The 22817-nt window shown below is 41.3% G+C and overlaps 1 long non-coding RNA gene across 1 annotated transcript; it reads left to right on the forward strand.

The window, feature by feature from the left end:
* The first annotated feature begins 2064 nt into the window (after positions 1-2064).
* LOC307028520 lies at positions 2065-22035 on the forward strand. Its single transcript, XR_013805012.1, has 2 exons — positions 2065-2577; positions 17768-22035. It is a non-coding gene; the product is annotated as an uncharacterized lncRNA (long non-coding RNA).
* The last annotated feature ends 782 nt before the right edge of the window (positions 22036-22817 follow it).

Genomic DNA, 22817 nt, shown 5'->3' on the forward strand with positions numbered 1-22817 from the left:
AGAAGATCTTCGTACTAATATCCAACTTTAACCTGCCTGTCTTTTTTCTTTGGGAACTGTGGATATATGTAACGACCGTTATTATGAACTAATGCCGACTTTAAGATCTTCTTTCCTCTCCTGCATATTAAATAGTATTAGTGTTTCATATCAACATTTGCTCATCTCAATTTACACGAGGCTCCCATGTGTCCCAGAGAGCTGTGGAAACATTTTGGATTAATTATGTTGATGCTTGAAATGGGATAACTAGGTGGACCAAAGTAGTCAAATAAATTAGTAAAATATTTAACAAATGCATAATAAACGTCTAAAATGCAATTTTTAATATGAGCTCTTGAGTAAGTGTTGATACTCTACTTTCACCATTAAAAGACAAGACAAAATAGGACTGGCTAACATATCAAGCGTCATGTGAGTGGAAATGACAAACTAGCACTACAACTTTTTCAACAAAACAAACAATACTGCGCCGCTGATGAGTCTGGTATTAATCAACAGATAACCGTTAGTATAGAGATTGTAGTGACAGGCCCTACTGCAGACCTTTTGACATGTCTAGTGGGAGAAGCGCATACATGTAACTGCCAGTTCCTCTGCTATCTTTGCCTTTTCAATCCCATGATATTCATGGTTAACACGGGACAAAGTTGGGTCAAGCTTCGTGATTCGATTTATTCGCGTTAATATCTCTTGAACGCAATAATGTTTCCAGGTGAATTCATTGACAGGCCCACTAATTGCATTACCAAGAGTTTTGGTCCAGAGTCCCATGTTAAAGTGTATTCCCACATATTGTATTAAGGAGGAGCATCTCTAATCAATAGCTTACCGATGGAGATTTATCTTGTATTATTTAATTCAGGTTTTACTTTTTTATCTCCTGAAGTAGTGGCGCTGGTGCAGTGGGTTGTGTGTTGGTGTTGGGATCAGGAGGTCACATGTTCAAACCCCATTGCAGTCAGCATGTCGTTGTGTCCCTGAGACACTTGACCCCAAATTGCTCCTGTGGTGATTGTCCACAGTAATGAGTATGTAAGTCGCTTTGGATAAAAGCGTCTAACAAGTAACATGTAATGTAATATTATCTCTGGCTGTTATTGCTTCATGATATCACATCCTGGTTCCAGGCTGGTGCATTCAGAGACTACACCACCAGTGGATTTGTTATCTCTTCTGTTCGAGTCTTGCATGTTTTACGATAGAACAAGCACAGGCAGGTCAGCGCTTATTGATTTTACACAGAACACCTCTCATCCTCTCCCCTGCAGTGGGGACTCAATTTGGAGCTTCACAGAGAGCCTGGCAGCCGTTATCTACACAGTGCTAAACCTGCTGAGATAAAACATTTCCACAGAGACAGACCTAAGACTGGAGAGCTTTCCGGAGCCACATCTGAACACTGCTGGCTCCATGAGCTGTAGACACACAGCTGTAACAGGAAGTGTTCCCTGTACCCTTGTAATGAATCACTGAACTCGCGTTATTATATGTGACAGTAATAATGTCAGTTTTTAACGTTCTCAAGGGTTGACAAACAAGCTGTAAAGGATTCTGGGGTGTTTTGTTCCAACAAAGCAGTATTACTGGGGTAACATGGCCGCTGTGCTCAGTGGACCGTGGCTCCTGTGAAGTTACAGGAGTCTCCAGTGAGGAAGTCTCTATTCTCTTTAGTGTCATTGCACGACTCTGTCACCTCGCCCTGGTCTTATAATTCTCTCCCTCTCTTTCATTGGTGCTTTACGATGGTCTCTCCTGGGTCCTCAGGGTTAGACCCCCGCTCCCCCGGCCTGTCTATCTCTTTCATTGTCTGTCTGTCTGTATCACTCTGTCTCCTTAGAGGACCACTTACTTTTTATCCAACCCTCTCCACCCTCCGACCTCTCCACCGTTCTCTTTTCCTCTCCTTCCTCCTCGTCCCTGTGTCCTCTCCATGTCCTTTGGTTGTATTTATTTGTCCTATGATGCCCGAACGTTCTCATTCAACCTGGATTAAGAGTCTCACAGAGCATCAGCTGATCAGAATGTATTTTGCTTTATTTCTGACAATACGGGATCATAACCAGTGGCGTTTTCTCCTGGAGGCCAAGGGAAGCCAGGCTTCCCCTGTTTTTTCGGATTGTAGTTATAATTTTAATAAATAAATAAAAACACTTCGTTTAGTTTCGGAATTTTTTTGTTGTGTGTTGCTGCCGGCCCGTCTCTCCCCCATTCTCATTGAGTATTTTACAAAGAGTGAAACAGCACCCCTCTAGATGTTATGGTGAAACAGTAGATTGCACTCTCTGTTGCGAGAGGAGGCCAGCCGAAATGTGCTTCCCTTGGTGAAAAAAAATGGAGGGATTGACCAATCAGATGAGGCTCACGTCATGCCCCTGCCAACCTGTGATTGGTCAGGGCCATGCCAAGGGAAGCCAGAGGCGGCTGGCTTCCCTTGCCTCACAATCCAATCAAATCGCATCAACTTAGTGGTGCAGTGACGCGTCCCAAAAAGCGGAAGTAAGCTGCGCTCGGTTTTCCTCGACAAAATAGCAATGGGATTTCTCCATAGGATTTTGGAAAATAGCTCGAAAAAAGGTCAGTGGAAAACGAACCTGGTAAATGCACGTTTTGTTCAGTCGGATAATATCCACATGTCTACCCTACTTTTATAATTTTCGAATCATAAATCTAATCGATAGAAGATAGATAGCGTCACTGCACCACTCTAACCGCCGTTAGAAAGTAGCAAGCAACTGAAGCAAGTGCAATTATGGAGGGTGGAGATTTGGAGTATTTAATCAAAAATAATTGTACTAAACTTCCGCTGCAGCAGCAACAACAAATACAATCTGATGACAGGCCAATGCCCAAACTGGAGCTGTGTACAGCGAGGAACAAAGGAGCGAACCGGGGACGTAAAACGTTAAAGGTCTCCTGATTTAGTTTGTGAATGAATGCTTATTAGAGTTTCGGCTGGAGAGTGCGTGCGGACCTGTCGGTCAGATAACAGGCGTGTGTAAGTCCTGCATCTGTATGATACAAATGTGTGTAAAATGATACCGGGCGCTGTAATCACTCATCTGGTTACGTTTACATTGACCACCACCCCCCCCCCCCCAAAAGAAAGGACGTATTATTGGCTTCCCCTAATTTTTTCCCCACGCCACGCTACTGATCATAACATAACTTGCATGAGCGGTGTTTTCTTTAAATAAAATACAGTGGAGACTTTTTCACATGCTCCACATTTTATAGGCTTATTTTATGGGTTACAAGCTAGTATTTATATATTATAAAATTATAATTATTAATATTAATTATATACTAGGGAAGTCATTTTGCTCAGGGGGTGCTGCCAACAGTGGGGAGGGGGCTGTAGATCATTCTCATATGATTAAGTTTGTCCTTTGCAGGCCACCGTAGATGGTGCGCCACCCGGTGACGTGTTAAGATAATAGGCATTCAGTTGTTAGTCGGCATGCAACGTACATGTTCACTGTTCATGCTGTGGTCATAAATAAAGCCACCACTTGCCTATGCATTGTGTATTCCTTGTACATACACACATGCATGTATTAAGAAGTATCGACAACTTCTACATGGTGTCAGAAGACGGCACGAGCCTCTCCTCGTCTGGAGAATTTATTTTCCACGGACCGTGCTAACGCTAACTAGCTGGCTGAAGCTAGCCCCAGCTACAATGGCGGATGGATTTCGCCGTCCGGACCCTGTTATGTTTGAAGGAAACGTCGCGGTGAGCTGGCGGATCTTTGAGAGGGAATATGAAATCTTCATCGCCGCAGCGCACCCAGACAAGGCTGCCAGGACTAAGGCTTACATCCTCCTCAACCTTGCTGGACCAGAAGCCATTGAACGTGAACGATCCTTTATTTATGCAGCTGAAGTGCGCGCGCCAGGCCCCGACGGTGCAGTGATCTCCCCAGCTGAATCAAGGGAGGACCCGGACTGTTTGATACGGAAATTCAGAGAAATATGCAACCCTCAACATAACAAAATAATGGAAAGGCACAGGTTTCATTCAATAAATCAGAAGCAAGGTGAGAGCATTGAGTCATTCATCAGTGATCTGAAGATAAAAGCTAAAAGTTGCCATTTTGGAGACTTAGCTGAGGAACTAATCTGTGACAGAATAGTATGTGGCATAATCAATGACTCTTTAAGAAAAACTCTGTTGAGAGACAGTGAACTGACACTTGCTAAAGCTGTTTCAGTCTGCCGTATACACGAAATGACAGAGGAAAGCAGCAGGACGTTAGCCGTTCAAGCTACCAGTGTTGATGCAGTGAGACCTGTTTCTAGCAGAAGATATCAGCCAAAGCCAAAGTCACTCGCTCACTCCCAGAGCATCTCTAACTGTAATAATTGCGGAGGCAGCCATGCAGCTATGCGAGAAAAATGTCCAGCTTTCGGGCAAAAGTGCCACAACTGTGAAAAAGTGAATCACTACAAAAAATGCTGCAAGTCTAAACCACGCAGCTACAGTCATTCAAATAGAAATAATTTTAACCAGTCTGTACATGAAGTAACAGTGGAAGAGCCCAAAACACACAGAGAAGACACGTTCTACGTGGATGGCGTAGATATCGAAAGACATGTTGATAGTGTTAATCCTCAAGCTAAAGACAAAGAAGAAGGATTTGTTACAATTCACATTAATGGCATACCAACTGAAATGAAAGTTTACACAGGAGCTAAATGCAATGTGTTGTCTCAAGAAACGTTCACACAAGTGACCAATGGCGAGCAACTTGTGAAGCAAGAGACTGCTATAAACCTTGTTGCTTATGGAGGAAGCAGGATTGAGACCAAAGGCCTGGCCACACTGCCTTGCTGCTTAAAGGAGCAGCACCATTCGTTGCCTTTCTTCATAATGAACAAAGATGTGCAGCCACTACTGGGATTTCGGGCATGCGTGAACATGGGAATTGTCACATTGAGCAAAGATGTCCACCAGATCACTACGGAAAGCAACACGGATTTCACCACACAGACACTCATGCAGTACAAAGACCTGTTTGATGATGAACTTGGAGAACTACCAATCACTTACTCCATGACAGTTGATCCTAGTGTACAACCTGTGGTTAGACCTGCCCACCACATTCCTATTGCAATGCAAGACAGAGTTAAAGCTGAACTTAACCGCATGCAAAACATAGGTGTCATTATACCAGTTACTGAGCCCACAGACTGGGTCTCATCTATGGTGGCAGCACACAAAAAAGACAAGCAGGAAATAAGACTGTGTATCAATCCACAAGACCTCAACACAGCGCTGAAAAGACCACATCACCCTATGAGAACAGTAGAAGAAGTTGCAGCACAGATGTCAGGAGCAAAAGTGTTATCTGTGCTAGATGCTAAAAGCTCCTTCTGGCAGGTACGTCTCGACAAGAAATCCTCCATGTTGACAACCTTCAGTACTCCATTTGGGCGGTACAGATTCCTAAGGATGCCCTTCGGCATTAGCTCTGCTAGTGAGGTATTTCAACGCTCGATGGAACAGCTATTTGCAGGTTACCCATGTTCTGTCATCGTTGACGACATCATCATTGGTGGCCGCGGAGTTGCTGAGCATGATGCCAACCTCAAGAAGGTGCTGGAACGAGTGAGAGAAATCAACCTAAAGCTGAATCCAGCCAAGTGCAAGTTTCGCCTGGATCATGTAGGATATGTAGGTCACATTTTCACAAGTGAAGGCCTAAAGGCAGACCCTTCTAAGACAGATGCAATCACTAACATGCCAGTCCCCACAGACGTTGTCTCACTACAGCGTTTCCTCGGTATGGTTAACTACCTCGGCAAGTTCATCCCGAACTTCAGCGACATCGCAGCACCACTGAGAAAACTCATCCACAAGGACACTGCATGGTGTTGGTTCCAGCAGCATCAGGATGCATTTGACCTTCTTAGATCATGCTTATCAAGTCCACCTGTCCTGTCATACTATCAATCAATCAATGTTTATTTATATAGCCCAATATCACAAATGTTACATTTGTCTCAGTGGACTTCACAGTTTGTACAGAATATCAGTATGACAATACGACACCCTCTGTCCTTAGACCCTCACATCGTACAAGGAAAAACTTCCAGAGAAAACCCCACAGTTTAAAGGGAAAAATGGGAGAAACCTCAGGGAGAGCAACAGAGGAGGGATCCCTCTCCCAGGACGGACAGACGTGCAATAGATGCCGTGTGTAAATTGAAAAGATAATACATTTGCAACATAGGTAGTCCAAATGTTTTGAAATGCATGTGTGTATAATAAGAAGATGAATCCACGAGGATATCCATCCAGGACTTATGATCCAGGACCGCAGCCACGACTCAAGATCCAGGACTCGCAATCCATGAGACAGGACCGCAGGATCATCCATGACTCCGGATCCCGGCGTATATAGACACCAAAAAGAAAGAAATTTGGGGAAGCTGGGTTAATCGGAACATGAGAGTACACAGGTATAGACAGAGAGAAGGAAGAAGTAAGATGTCCCCCGACAAACTAAGCCTATATCAGCAAAACTAGGGGCTGAATCTAATCAGCCCTAACTATAAGCTTTATCAAAAAGGAAAGTCTTAAGCGCACTCTTAAAAACGGATAGGGTGTCTGCCGTCCGAACACAAACTGGAAGCTGATTCCACAAAAGTGGAGCTTGATAAGAAAAGGCTCTGGCTCCCATTGTACTTTTAGAGACTCTAGGAACAACCAACAACCCTGCATTCTTGGAACGCAATGCCCTAGTAGGACAATAGGGTATAATGAGTTCTTTAAGGTAAGATGGCGCCTGCCCATTAAGGGCTTTGTAGGCGAGAAGAAGAATTTTAAATTCTATCCTGTGTTCTATAGGGAGCCAGTGTAAGGCAGCCAGAACAGGAGTAATGTGGTCCCTTTTCCTAACTCTGGTTAGTACACGAGCTGCAGCATTTTGAATCAGCTGAAGCGACTTGACTGACTTCTTGGTACACCCTGATAATAAGGAGTTACAATAATCCAGCCTTGAAGTAACAAATGCATGGACTAGTTTCTCTGCATCGTTTTGAGGCAAGATATGCCTGATTTTTGCAATGTTACGTAGATGGAAGTAGGCGGTCCTTGAAATTGATTTTATGTGGGCGTTAAAGGATAAATCCTGATCAAATATAACACCAAGATTCCTTACAGTCTCACTGGAGGCCAAATTAATGCCATCCATAGTTAATATATCTTTAGATAATTTGTTTCGTAGATTCTTCGGGCCAAGTACAATAACTTCAGTTTTGGTCGTGTTTAACATCAAAAAATTTAAGGTCATCCACGTTTTTAAGTCCTTGAGGCAGTCTTGAATTTTATTTAGATGATTAATTTCATCAGGCTTGATTGATAAATATAGTTGAGTATCATCCGCATAACAATGAAAGTTTACAGAATGATTCCTTATAATATTGCCTAATGGAAGCATATATAGGGTGAACAAAATAGGTCCAAGCACTGAGCCCTGTGGCACTCCATGGCTAACTTTGGTTTGCATGGAAGATTCATCGTTGACACGTACAAACTGAGAGCGTTCAGATAGATAAGACCTAAACCAGCCTAAAGCAGTTCCCTGTATGCCAACTAAGTGCTCTAGTCTTTGCAATAGGATATCATGGTCGATAGTATCAAATGCAGCACTAAGATCGAGTAAGACAAGAATAGAGACAAGTCCCTTGTCAGAGGCTATTAGAATGTCATTTGTGACTTTAACCAGAGCTGTCTCTGTGCTATGTTGTGTTCTAAAGCCAGACTGAAAATCTTCAAATAAATCATAGTTTCTTAAGTAATCACACAGCTGTTTTGCGACTGCTTTCTCAAGAATTTTTGAGAGGAACGGAAGATTAGAAATAGGTCTATAGTTGGCTAAAACCTCTGGATCGAGGTTGTGCTTTTTAAGAAGCGGTTTTATCACTGCTACTTTGAATGATTTTGGAACATAGCCTGATAATAAAGACATATTCATAATATTTAATAAAGAAGTGCTAATTAATGGAAAAACTTCTTTTAACAGCTTAGTTGGAATCGGGTCTAAGATACACGTTGATGGTTTAGAAGAGAGAATCATTGAATTTAATTGTTCAAGGTTTATGGCTGAAAAGCATTCTAGTTTACTATCTAGTGTAATATTATTAGAACTTACGTTTCCGGGAGCTGTTGATAACACTATACTGGTCAAAGGCAAGAGGTCATTGATTTTGTTTCTAAGAGTAACAATTTTATCGTTAAAAAAGCACATAAAATCATTACTACTGAGTGCTATGGGAATAGAAGGCTCAGTCGAGCTGTGGCTCTCTGTCAGCCTGGCTACAGTGCTGAAAAGAAATCTTGCATTATTCTTATTCTCATCTATTAATGAAGAGTAGTATGCTGCTCTCGCTTTACGCAGTGCTTTCTTATATTCATTGAGAGTAATATGCCAAATTAAACGAGATTCTTCAAGTTTAGTGGAACGCCATATCCTTTCAAGTTGTCTCGACTTTTGCTTTATTTTGCGGGTTTCGGCATTATGCCATGGAGCTAATCTATGTTGTTTTATTTTCTTCTTTTTCAAAGGAGCAACAGAGTCTAATTTTATTCGCAGCGCATCTGTAGCACTATCAACAACATGATCAATTTGGGGGGGTGTACATTTTGTATAAGTTTCCTCCCCTACATGCAGACATGCTATCGAGTTAAGTATTGGTGGAATCTCTTCCTTAAATTTGGCTATAGCACTAACAGATAGGTTTCTGCTGCAGGAGCTTTTGGCTAATGCTTTGTAGTCTAGTAACAGTACTTCAAAAGTTACTAAGAAATGGTCGGATAAAGCAGGATTATGCGGTTCGACTAATAGTTGCTCAATTTCAATACCATAAGTCAGAACAAGGTCAAGAGTGTGATTATAGCAGTGGGTTGGTTTATTTACACTCTGACAGAAACCAACAGAATCTAATATAGAATTAAATGCAACAGTAAGGCTATTTTTATCATCGTCAACATGAATATTAAAGTCACCTACGATAATTACTTTATCTGTTTTAAGTACCAAAGCTGATAAAAACTCAGAGAATTCTGATAAGAATTCTGAATAAGGACCTGGTGCACGGTACACTGTAACAAATAAGATTGGCTGCAAAGTTTTCCAGGTCGGATGCGTAAGACTGAAAATGAGGCTTTCAAAGGAGGTATAATTTAATTTTTGTTTAGTATTGATAAGTAAACTTGAGTCAAAGATTGCTGCAACTCCACCTCCTCGGCCCGTGCCTCGGGCAATATGAGTATTGATATGGCTGGGTGGAGTGGCCTCATTTATGCTGACATATTCTTCATGTCTCAACCAAGTTTCAGTGAGACAGCATATATCAATATTATAATCTGATATTAAATCATTTACCAGTATTGCTTTAGATGCTAGAGATCTTATGTTTAAGAGACCACATTTAATCTTCCTGTTTTGTTGCACTGTAGTAGTTGTTACATTTACTTTTATTAGGTTATTATGTATGACACCTCTATTAGGTTTTACCTTAAATTGTCCTTGGGCAGACACACACACCGTTAATATTGGGTATTTTATTGGGGTCGGGATTCCTATGGATGACTGCCTAGGAGAGAGCGCAGAGAAGCGTGTAAGACTGCGACTCTGCCTCCTGGTCTCAACTCCAGTTTGTCATGGATTAAGTCCACAGAGCCCTGAAATGTTTGCCGAAATGAGATTTGCACCTTCCAAAGTAGGATGAATGCCGTCTCTCTTAATCAGACCAGGTTTTCCCCAGAAGGCTGTCCAATTATTCACGAAGCCCACATTGTTTGCTGGGCACCACCAAGACAACCAGCGCTGAAATGATGACATGCGGCTATACATGTCATCATTGATCAGATTGGGGAGGGGACCAGAGAAGATTACGGTGTCCGACATTGTTTTAGCATAACTACACACCGACGCCACATTAAGTTTGGTGCATTCTGATTGGCGTAAACGAACATCATTACCACCGACGTGAATAACAATCCTACTGTATTTACGTTTATTTTTAGCCAGCAGTTTAAGATGCGCCTCAACGTCGCCCGCTCTGGCCCCCGGAATGCATGTGACTGTGGAGGCATCGGTCTCTAAATTCACGTGTCTCATAATAGAGCTACCAATAACCAGAGTTGGCTTCTCAGCGGGTGTCTCGCTGAGTGGGGAATATCTGTTAGATACGTGAACGGGTTGGTGGGGACCTGCGGGTTTCGCGTTATGCCCCTTCTGAACAGTCACCCATTCAACCCCAAGTCCACCTGTCCTGTCATACTATGATGTCAGAAGACCAGTCACGCTCACCTGTGATGCGTCATGCTACGGACTTGGAGCAGCGTGCATGCAAGATGGCAGGCCAGTAGCGTTTGCATCATGCACCCTCACTGACACAGAGACAAGGTATGCACAAATTGAAAAAGAACTGCTAGCTGTCGTGTTTGCCTGTACAAAATTCAAAGACTATGTGTATGGAAAGCCTGTAGTGGTGGAGACTGACCACCAACCTTTAGTGACTATCTTAAAGAAGCCCATCCACACAGCCCCTGCCCGTCTGCAGAGAATGTTGCTCCGGCTGCAGAGCTACGACATCAGTTTGGTGTACAAAAAGGGCAAGTATATGTATGTAGCAGACACACTTTCACGTGCCCCAACCACACAAACATCTCAAAGCCCTGCTGAAAATGATGCTTATGAAGTTATGTCTGTGAGCTACATCTCCACAGCCCGCTTGGAAGAACTCAGAAAGCACACAGCAGAGGACGAAGATCTGCAAGCCCTCAGTGCAGTCATTAATAGAGGATGGCCCATCCGACAGAATCAGCTCCAACCTTCTGTCCGTCTCTTCTTTCCCTACAGAGATGAAATGACAGTAGAAGAGGGAATTGTCATGAAAGGCCACAAAACTGTCATTCCTCAATCCCTGCACAGAGAGTACATCAAAATAGTGCACAGAGGGCACCCCGGCATTGAAGCAACCAAACGCAGAGCAAGAAGCATCATCTTTTGGCCAGAAATGTCTAGAGACATCACTGAGGAGTTGCTTTCATGTGCAGTGTGCAACAGCACCAGATCCCATCAGCAAAAGGAGCCCCTCCAGCTTCATCCTGTGCCAGATCTCCCATGGTCCACAGTGGCAACAGACATCTTCGAGTGGCATGGAAAACGGTATCAGGTGCTGGTTGACTCATACTCTGGCTGGTTTGAAATCGACCTTCTCCGGGATGTGACCTCATCAACTGTGATAACTAAATTAAAGAGACATTTCTCTGTTTTCGGCACACCACACACACTCATCTCTGATAATGCTGGACAGTACGCCAGTCAGCATTTCAAGGACTTTGCAAAACAGTGGGACTTTGTTCACATCACCAGCAGTCCTGAATACCCACAGTCAAACGGACTAGCAGAGAGAGCAGTTCGCAGTGCAAAGCAGCTGATGGAACGTTCACATAGAGATGGCACAGATGTCTTCCTCAACCTGGTAAATCTCAGAAACATTCCCCGTGATCTGACGTTAGGCTCTCCTGCTGAACGCCTGATGTCGCGACAAACACGTGCAGCCATCCCTGTGAGCACCAAACTGTTACAGCCAAACCCAAAAGATGCACAACTAATCAGAACACAACTCCTCAACAAGCGGCTCATCTTAAAGCGCCACTATGACATCTCAAGTTCTCCTCTAAAACCCCTGGCAGAGGGACAAGTGATCAGGATGCAGACCCCAAAAGGATACGATCGGCTTGGCGTTGTCAAGGACGTGAGCGAGAAACCACGCTCTTACATAATCCAAGCCAACGGGACTTCATACAGACGGAATCGTCGTCACATCATTCCTGTTCTCGAGCCGTTGCTCCAGCAACAGCAGCCTCAAGATTTTGACCCTCAAAACACTGACCCCTCTATGATGGACTGTGTACCCCACACACCACAAACACCTGAGAGAAACAGCAGGCTGACACAGAACAGTTCCCCTTCACTACCAAGACACACATCACATTTCCCTTGCAACAACAGTGACACACCATACATAACACGATCAGGTCGCACATGCAAACCAAACCCTAAATATGTGCAGTAACACTGTTGGACAATCTTGTTAAAGTGATATGTTTAGTCATTTCCTTTTCCTGTTACCTGGTAAGGTATTTAGTAATGGTTTATTGTTTGTGTCACCAAATGCTAAAGGAATGTTCAATATCCTCTGCCTTAAATGTTATTTACTTTCAGATAGAAACATCAGCTAAAGAGAAGGGATGTAGATCATTCTCATATGATTAAGTTTGTCCTTTGCAGGCCACCGTAGATGGTGCGCCACCCGGTGACGTGTTAAGATAATAGGCATTCAGTTGTTAGTCGGCATGCAACGTACATGTTCACTGTTCATGCTGTGGTCATAAATAAAGCCACCACTTGCCTATGCATTGTGTATTCCTTGTACATACACACATGCATGTATTAAGAAGTATCGACAACTTCTACAGGGGCCGCTTAAAAAAAAAGAAAAAAGGCGGTGCCCGGCTGTCAGTGATACGAGCCGCATAAATTGTTTGTTAAAGGCGAGACACGGCACGCAAAAACATCGTTTTTCATGCACTGGTCAATTTTGAGATGTTGTGCTCTTTTGATTCCATAACATGTTTTCTTTCAGGCTTTTGGAAGGAAAACGTACAAAATACACATTTAAGTGTTCATTTTACTATAGTTTGTCTATTTCCGTCTGTATATTTCTCCTAAATTCACCAAAAGTTAGCATTCTAACGTAACATAAAGTACCGCGACCGCTGTTTGCACCATGTCATCAGAGGTATCGTTGGAAAGCTCGGTCTCTCCTGCACAATCTCATCAGATCCAAATATAGTCATTTCCTTTGTATCAGCAACCAATCGTGAAAGTACAAAAGGGTCTTAAACCAAGAAACAAAATCTCATTGGCTGGTGTCAACTTCTGACAACGTGATTCGTTCAGATGCGTCACGTGGTGTGCTAAAACACTTCCTGGTTAGCTTTCACGCTATAAATTAAAATCTCCAAATGGCAAAAGAATGGCCACAGAGAAGACAACAACAATTGTCACTTGCAAGATTATACAAAAAACAAATGACCCCGAACATGAAATACCTTCACGGAGTGCGTCGAGGCGCAAGCTGTCATCCAAAGAACAGGAGGGTTCAGCTAGCGCCACACTGCAATCTTTAAAGGTCGTTTTCTCAAAATGAGTTTTTTCTCCTACTCTTGAGTCCGAAATGTCCACTTCAGTTGCACTTACATACACCAAACCTTCCAGTTATACTCCTATCAATATTATGAAGGCTTTTACAGTAGGGTTTGTTCATATGTCATTCATAGCCTGAATTATATAAGATTGTATACCTAGAAACCTGGCGAAAATTGATATTTTAGGGCTGTTGACGGTATTTTCTGATTTATGGAGTGATAAAAAGAGATATCCAAAATCCCTTATGTAAAAGCCTTAGATGTTAATATGACAACAAAATGAAACGAGAATTTTTAACCTGGCTTTATCCAAAGATCAGATTTCGGTTCCTGAAATGTGTTAAAAATATGCGCACATTTTATGAGATAATCGCTCATTTGCAGATTCAGAAAACTTGTAATAAAAGAAACATTTGCCTTATTGTAGGTAATTAACTGGAAAAATGTCCAGCTGATATCTGTAAGTTAAAAAAAATTACCCTATTCACCTGGGGTGTCTTGCCTTAACTGTTAGCCTTAATAAACCATTATACCTACATCACTTAGCAACAGCTGCACATGCCCACATGCTAACTATGGGTCTTACAAACCTACATAACATTACAAATTGTCAGAAAATATTATTTACAATATTAATAAAAGTAGGAATTCAATTTTAACTGATTGACAAGGCAAAACAGGGCACAGCGGCAGCAGCATTAAAGGGAAAATATCGTCTTACTTTGTGTTGGGGCTTCACAAAACTCCAAATGTAGCCTGGGGTGCTACTAATGAAGACCCTCATTAGAGCAGATACATCCACATTGTCCAAAATGTTAATGGACATGCATCAAAGTCAGATGTGTCAGTCTCTTCTGTGTCATATTGCTCTAGTTGTAGAGGTGGTGGGCTGAGGAGTAGCTGGTGGTCCACTCTTTTTATTGGGTTGTTTGTTGGAGAAAAAAAATCCAAAATCCTTTTTTGCGCCATTCTAGAAAGTTGTCACTCTGCAGTGTGTGTGTCGCGTCAATTACGTCACTCTCCCACAACCTACGACCTAGATGACTCGGATTTTATTTATTTGGAAAATAAATTCAAGCCACCTGACTGATACAAATATGTACTATGACTATTATATGCTACTGTATACAGCTAATTTTCTTTTAAGTAAAATCATAACTATTTTATGTAGTTTAATCATTGTTATTTAGGTGGTCACTCAGTTTTTCAAATGTACACCACTCGCCAACAGGGGGTGCTGCAGCACCCCCAGAACCCCTACTTCCCGCGGCAATGGTTAGCCATGTGATGGAAGTTGGTGCAAAGTTACCCCAAGATAACCATATGACTGAATGTTGTTTTTCTGCATTAAACACTGTTTTGTGTGTCACGACCCAGGACATGTGCCAAATGTAAAAAAAAAAATACAATATGTATTCTCAATAGAATTTGAGGGCAACCTTTACATTGGTTTACATTCTTACAATGGTGAAACTATTTTAAAGAGGAAATATTCTGCTCCTTTTCAGGTTCATATCAGTTAGGGCTGTGTCCGAATATTCGACTATTCGAATGTTCGTTCGTTGGCCAACTATTCGGGTTTCAATTTCATTATTCGTTTTTTTTTTTTTTTCCTAAATCTATGCTATCAATAAAGGCAAATTGCCATATTCTTATACTATATTTATACTTTTGAATTGCACTGTTAAAATGCGGAAATATATATAATCTCAGCCTGTGCTCCTGACATCGCGTTACAGTCACAAACGCAAACGGCACGCTTCACCTCCCTTTACCTCGTTTCACACACCTGAACACAAAATGCCAAAGACTTCAGCTGTGTGGGACCATTTTAAATTGGACGACGGTAAGAAGAAGGCAATATGCCAAATATGCGACAAGAAACTGGCCGACCACGGTGGCACAACAACTCTGAAAAGTCACCTGGATGCTGTAGCCTAAGTAGTAGCCTAGCTTAGCTTAGCTGTTGTCAAGTTGCTATGATGAAGCTGCTTTATCCGCCGTTTAAACAGTAACGTTACACATGATAAAATTGTGCACTTACTTTGCTTGGAAAATAGTTGCAAGCAAGCAAGCGAATTGTTTTTTATATTAGTTTTTCAATTTTATCCGAATAGTGAAAATAATAGGAGCAATGTGGGAACATCTGGGGCTAAGGCAATATTTTTTGGCATACAGTTTGTTCATTTATTTTTCGTTCTTCATTAATTTAAATACTGTTTACTGTATCGGTAACAAATATTACACTGTTAGGGCTATGTTATTAAAAGTATTGTTGTTATAACAGAAATATGTGTTTTGTATCTTCAGGTTGTAAAACGTTATAGACGGAATTTGGAACCAGATTTGGTCCCCGGGCGCTGCACTGTGGCTGGGTTAAATGCAGAGGACACATTTAGTTTTAATGTATGCGAGTACTGAGACAATAAATACATATAAATCGTAATAGTATGCTCTTTCTGCGCTTCTGCTTAAAAGCGTGTGGTCAGGTGTCTCGGATTCGGAGCGTGTTATGAAACATTTTGGAAAAAAAATAAAAATCTCTCCGCACAGAATATTCGAATATTCACTGCTGATTACTACCGAATATCCGGAGCCCGAAAAATGGTATTCGGGACAGCCCTAATATCAGTTCAAACCAGAGAGACGTGATGTATGGAATACATATTTATTGTTACATGTCATATGAATGAAATGATTGCCATGATGATACAACAGGAGAATGGAATGGTGTTTGGCGATTAGGCACCGGTTTGCAGGATAATCATTCAGGAGGGAAAGAACCGCTCCGATGAAATCCCCGGGGTCTAGACACTGGTGGTGGTGATAAGTAGGTGGGACCGGTCTGAAGGAGGGAGGTTTAGCTTTGTCCTGGAGGAGACGGGAGGCGAGAGGGGTGGAGGAGGGTTGCGTGTGGTCACCTGAAATGACAACTGATAGGAGGGAAGAGCAGGCATTTAAAGTGCCTGTCACAGCCTCCCAACAACTGTTGTGCAATGAAATATTGGGCTACTAGTCATTCTTGAACCGTCAGTTTAAAAAAGAAGGTGCGATACCGTTCCGATAAATATAAATAATTTCGAACATCGCAGGGATTTTCCTTTGACTCATTTTGAAGTTTTGGGGGAAGCCGGAAGTGACGTCAATGCGGGAACGCTTCACTGTATGGCGAGAGAGCCAAACGCGGACAAAGTGTGTTGTGAAGGATTATTTGAATTATTTGAAGTATTAAAGTAACGTGTTATGGCAGGAAAGTTAAATCTGGTATATTCATTTTAATGTCACCTTATATATATTCATGTGTGTTAAATTTGAAGGGACAAAGTATATTTTCCCTCCCCAATATATTGAGGTGAAGTCTTTGTGTTTAGAGAGGGATGCAAGAAGGGGACATCCTAATTTGGGGATAGCTCCAAAACTCTGGAATGTTTCCCTCATAAAAGAAGAGGGTGCGTTACACATGCTTAGGGCAAATGTGTGTGTTTTCATTGCAGTAAATATATCTGCTGCATGATTACTGTTCAACTATACCTCTGTTTTTATTCTTTCATGTGTGGGTACTAAATGGCTACAAACATTGTGGAGAAATTAGCTTAAACATGTTTTATTACTCTATAGGAAATGGAAGCAGCTTTTATGACAGAGATGAGAGAGCTGGGGGAAGGGACATTCTTCTTAAGATTTTCAGCATGTCAAATGATCAGGGAAATCTACTTGTTTTAAATAGATGTGTGTGGTTAATTACTTTGTATTAATAATAACAGTATGTGTAAAGGAAGCTGGAAATATGCAATGTGAAACCTTTTATTTGAAGTAAAGATGTGAACAATAGCTCAAACAAATGGAAAGGCGGTAGGACAAATGAGTGTGTTTTCTATATTAGGCCTGTGTGAAGTTTGACTATTTGAAAAGCATCTCTGATACTGCTTAAGAGCATAGGTAATGTGTTCCTCGTTATTAATGATATGAAAGTGATTTACATGTATTACGTATATTTAGCCAACTATAACAACTATATCTTAAAACATACTTTTAATTTGTGTGTGGTAACCTGAGGCGGGAAGATGGACACAGGGACAAAGGGCCATAAAGGGGATGTGTGTGTGCTGGCTACAAGATGTGAAATAAGATAAGGAAACTTGTTGTTTAGAGCAGGTTCGTAAAAAAGGTGTCTGGTCTTCGTCAAACTGAAAGAGACTTTTTGTTTCCGGGTTTCTTCTGCTGTGTCGCACTGATTGGGTACGACAGGCCATGTGTTGGTCTCTCCCAATAAGATGACCTCTGGGGGAAAGCACGCACACACCTCCTGTGTTTTAGTATGAAAGCCTGTGTTTTCCTTTGGTTCGCGCTCTTGTTTTTGACCGGCCGTTCCTGAGACCTGTCTCACACGTGGTAGAACCTGAGCCCGGAGTACTCTGCAGAGTGCTTCGTGATTCCTTTGTATTTGTATTGTTACCTTGTATCATTAAAACAAGATTATTGTTTCACTTGCATTCTGGTGTTTCTTAATCCCTTCCTTTTTACGAATTTACCCAGCTTATCAAACAACACGCGGAGACGAGGTTGGTTTTAAACATCCCCCAAATCTCCAACAAGTGGTGACCCCGACGTGTCTGAGTGGGGTGTTTTCGGGGAAGAGACCACCAGCAGCAAGCGGACGAATGGTCCAGGGCTAAACATCTCGGCCTCTTCTGAGAACTACAAACCGAGGTCTGTACAATAGGCTACCAGGTGAGCAGACACGCCTTAATTTGAAACCTGTGATTTGACCATATTCCAAATTTTAGGGTTGTCAGACGAAGTTTACAGTGTTTTTATAGTAACAATACAAATACGTGTTTTAGTTGTAGAATAGGATATTGAGTTCCTGCAAGCCAGAAGGGTATTGAAGTCCCGGGCTTGAAAAGTGGAGGTATAGAGTCCCCACAGTTAAAATAGGATATTGAGTTCCTGAAAGCCAGAAGGGTATTAAAGTCCCTGGCTTGAAAAGTGGAGGTGTAGAGTCCCCACAGTTAGACTGTCTGGAGTAGTCAAATGGTAGTATTAAGTCTCCATATCAGACTGACTCAAAATAACGAATCCACAGCTCGACGGGGCTGGAGATGAGTTATTTATGTTATAAGTGATCCAAAGGAGAGTAACGCAAACTTCAAAAACCAATTTTGAAGTGACCGGACCTCATTAATCTTTTGTTCTGTGGGGTTGAATCTATAAAGCCAAACGTCACGATAAAGAGTTCTGTAAGCCTGGGTTACGACTCCATGTCAGCGTCACATCGTTGAAAGACGGTGTTGAAGCGCGCTGAGAGGCTCGCTAAACTTGTTGGAATAAACATCGGACAATAAAAGCTGAATAGACTGTACGGGGAATTTTTTCTGTGAATATTTACTGGTAACAAGGACAGTAAGTCAGATCAATAGATATGAAGTCTGTGAATATTTACTGGTAACAGAAACAGCCTAAGTCAGATGAATAGATACGAAGTCATAATGAAGGGAGAATTTGAACGAGAGGAGCGTGAGTTAAGAGCTTACGAGAACAGTGGGTTCAAGCAGAAAAATTGAATAAAAGGATAGCAGAAGTGTTAATTGTTGAAAGAAGCCCCCCTTTTCCTAAAGAGGCTGAGAGCTACAGCGGGGGAGAGAGAAGGGGGTGTCAGTATTTGTCTGTGAGAGTTCCCCCCCCTTTTTTCCTCTCGAGAGCAGCAGCAGCAGCCCGGAGGGTGTCTGCTTGCTTTTTTATCTAGTGATCTGAAGTTGGAGTGAAATACATAGAAAATGAACAGATCAAGGTGTGATTTGAAGTGGTAGATATATTGAAATAAATAAGAAACAATCATTTGCTGTTATTTAAATATAGTCTTTGAGAACGGATTGATACCGTTGCATTGCATTGTGAATTTCATGGTATTTGTCTTAACTATAAAGTACCCACATGCATGTGGTTTCTTTGTCCCAGTTCATTTTAAAGTCAGCCGCCTCATGGCTAAATCTATTTGACCCCATGAGGTCAAGAGTCATTCTGTTAGACCACCATCTTGTGAAAGACAAATCATTGTTCTTTTGTCACATTTTGAATTAGAAAAGAGTTCATTTTGCTAGATCAATTTATCTATAAATGTTGTATTGGGAGTTTTGTGTTTGCTAACATTTTTAGGAACGACAACACTAGGAGATGAGTACACTCAAGAATCCGTGGAGTGTAAATACATTGAGAAAAACACATTTTTATACTCTAACTGTTTGCACATCATAGACAAGGAATTTAGACAATATAAATAAATATTCACCAAAAGTAATAAGTATAATGGAAAGTAGACATAGGCCTACACTTGAGTCAAATTATATTACTGTGATCTGATCAGTGTGCTCTGCAGGTTTACTATTGTTCTAAGTAACAGTGGGATTTAAAATATTGGAGAAAGTATGGAGATGTTCTTTCGTAGTGTGTGAAATATGTGATGCTTGAAACAGGCATTTCAATTTATGGAAGAAAATGGTTTCCTGAAAGAGTCAGGTTGGGTAGATATGTAACAATGGATGAAACAATTTATAGAGGGAGTTTTTGTAATATCATTAGTAGACATTAATGGTGTTGTTTAGATGGCATTTAGCAACTAAGACAGATAGTATGATTAGAAAGAGACAGAGTGGAAAGGGTTGGATTGATTTAATCTCAGTGTGCTAGATTTCTTATAGATAATGCGTCCCGAGACCTGGACTCCCCCTCTGAGTTAGAAAGGCTACGACCCCGTCCCTCCAAGCAGACAAAAGACCTAACCCAACAGGAGACTCCTCCTTCTCCATCAAACAGACAGAGAACCGGAGCTGAACCGTCTCTACCTGAGGCAACCAGAACCAAACCGCTTGCTGACATACAGAAATACTCTCATCAGTCCCTCAAACAGGGCATGAAGCTGAGCCACGAGATTTGGCACAGGAGCAGAGTGGAGGACATGAGAGCAGAATCCGCCCTCCATAAAGCAGCAGAGAGACTGTAAAGGAGGAGATGAAATGCAAAGCAGTGCAAAGAACAGTGGCATGATGTGGGCTGCAGATGTGACTGGGCCAAAGGCTGCCTAAAACAGTTACAGCGGATGGATTAAAGAGCTGATGGACTGAAGAGAAGACAGAATCAGAGGAGTTGGCATAGTCGATTTGAAGTGAGGAGGTCGGGGTCACGGCTTGAGACAACCAGGGGAGGAGAAAAGGAGAACGGGAATGAGTGAGTTTACACATAAACACACTTATTCACAAAACGCACAAAGAAGACACCACATTTAAAGAACTTGAATTGACTTGATAAATAAGTAAAGATAAAAAGAGGTATTAACCATGAATTAATCTATTGGTAAATTCAAAATAGCAGTAAAGAGGAAACTATTAAATTACAATGAGAAAATGATCCTAAAAACACACTGAGGGTTAAAGGGGGAGACATGAGGGAAATATGCACTACACTTTAAGCAGGGGGTGTTTTGGAGTAGCACAGTGTAGAACCATATTCTTCAATCTTTCCATCATATTAATACATTATTCTTCAAGAGATTTTTATTCATGTGTGAATAAAGTAGTGATCTCATTTGTTACAATATTGATTTCACCATTGTGGCATAGTTATTACCATAGGAGGGCTTTAGGATGGAAACTGTTTTTAATCATTGATAGAGTAAAGGCTGATGGTTGCATGTTCGGACACCCAAGGTTCCACACACTGCTAAAGAGTTTAACATTGTTTGTAAGTAGACCAGAATTGAAGATAAATGAGTATAATGAGCTATGAAGTGCAGAGCTACACAGATCCTAGTAATGTTTTGACTCAAGATAATAGTTATGTAGACAAGTTTCTGAATTAAATTTATTAGACATTTTAATACTACTTAGTTGTAAATAAATTGCAGTAGTAGTAGTACTATTATGAAGTGAGTTTTGCACCAAGTTGCAGGAAATGTGGGAAGCAGCCGTCCCGATGACAAGTTAGAGATATCTGACTTAAAGTGGTAATCGTGAATTGATAAATGATGGCGCTCCATATATGACTGTTTTTTGTAGACAGAGGATACTGGCCTTTGCTGAAATATCAAAGTCTCTGCAGAGCACGACACATGGCCAATGAAACTGAGACCAAATGACCTTTGACCCTGACTGACAGTGTGACTTGAGAAAAGCACTATCAATGACTGACTCTGGGGCTGACCAAACTTGACTTTACAACCTGACAGTGTGTCAAGATTCTCATGTTATGTCACGTTTATCGGTTTGGGTATTTTTGCTGTTTTCCATGTCATGTTTTCCTCTGGGTTATTGTCTGGTCCTTTTCCCTGTGTTTTCCTCTTGTCATTAGTTTCCCTGGTGTGTCTAATTGTCTGATTATGTTCACCTGGGCCCCTGTGTTTTCTCCTCCCTCCTCACCTGTGTCTTGTTGTGTGATTGAGTCTTGTGTGTATTTAAGTTCTGGGTTGTCTGTCTGTCTTGGTCGGTTCGTCTTGTTCCCAGACTAGTTCTGCGGTGAGTGTTCTGTTTGTCATTGTACATATATCTCATAGCCTTGAAATAAAGGAAGTTTCAGTTTAAATCTGCATTTGGGTCCTGCTTGTTTCACAAACCGTGACACAGTGTGAGTGTGAATGAATTTCTGCATGTGATCAGTGCAACTGCATGATTCTAAAACAATGACTAACCAAGCATGTTTTTAGACTAACACATTATTTTGGAGCTCCATGGGAAACACAGGTTTCCTACAATTCCACACATTTGGAAAAACGCACATGTGACCCGTTTCTAATTCCAACAGGAGTTGGCGGTTTGCAAATGTAAAACTCAAACTAAAATCTAAAGATTATGTTTCTTTTAGGACTGCCAGCTGGAAATAAACACTTATTTTCCCTGGAGTGTTTACTGTGAAAAATGATGGATGTACTTTTGTGACTGATGTTTGGTATTTTCTTATAACCACTGGTTACGTGAAGGTTTTCTTCCCATACAGGATTTTGTTACACATATGTACATGTGTAAAAAGGGGGAGTGTGGGATTTTTTCAACTCAGATGTTCAATCTGACAATTGATTGACAGTTTTAGATTTAACCTGCTCCCTATCTGGGGATAAGATACTGTTTGATGAATGTTGAAATGTTTCTAATATTGATTGAGTTATAACAGGTAACACAGATGCAGAATCAGTGGCCAAGGGGCTACTGAGAGAGAGGTAATTCCAGGATGAGAATGAGAAGGTGAACTGTGATAATGAAAACAATTTTGTGATATTTCAACAGGTATTAAAGTAACTGAGGTTTGAAATGTAGAAAGAACATATTACAGCTAAGTTAAAACATAGTAATGTAATGAGATAGAATTGAATTTAGACAACATCTTGTAACTAGCCTGGTAAAGAAGTAAAAGCCATAGAATGTTTAGATCATTATGGGGATGTACATTTAATTTAAATTCATAATCGAAAGACATTTGATGACAGTATGTTGGATTTCTGTATTAATTTTTTCAGCTTGATAATATCTAAGCACTGACAGGTAGAAGCAGTCTCGCCTGGAAATGATTCACTTTGTCAGTATCATGATTTTAGTTGTTT

The sequence above is a fragment of the Notothenia rossii genome, assembly GCF_949606895.1.
Source record: "Notothenia rossii genome assembly, chromosome: 2".
In the NCBI taxonomy this organism is placed as follows: domain Eukaryota; kingdom Metazoa; phylum Chordata; class Actinopteri; order Perciformes; family Nototheniidae; genus Notothenia; species Notothenia rossii.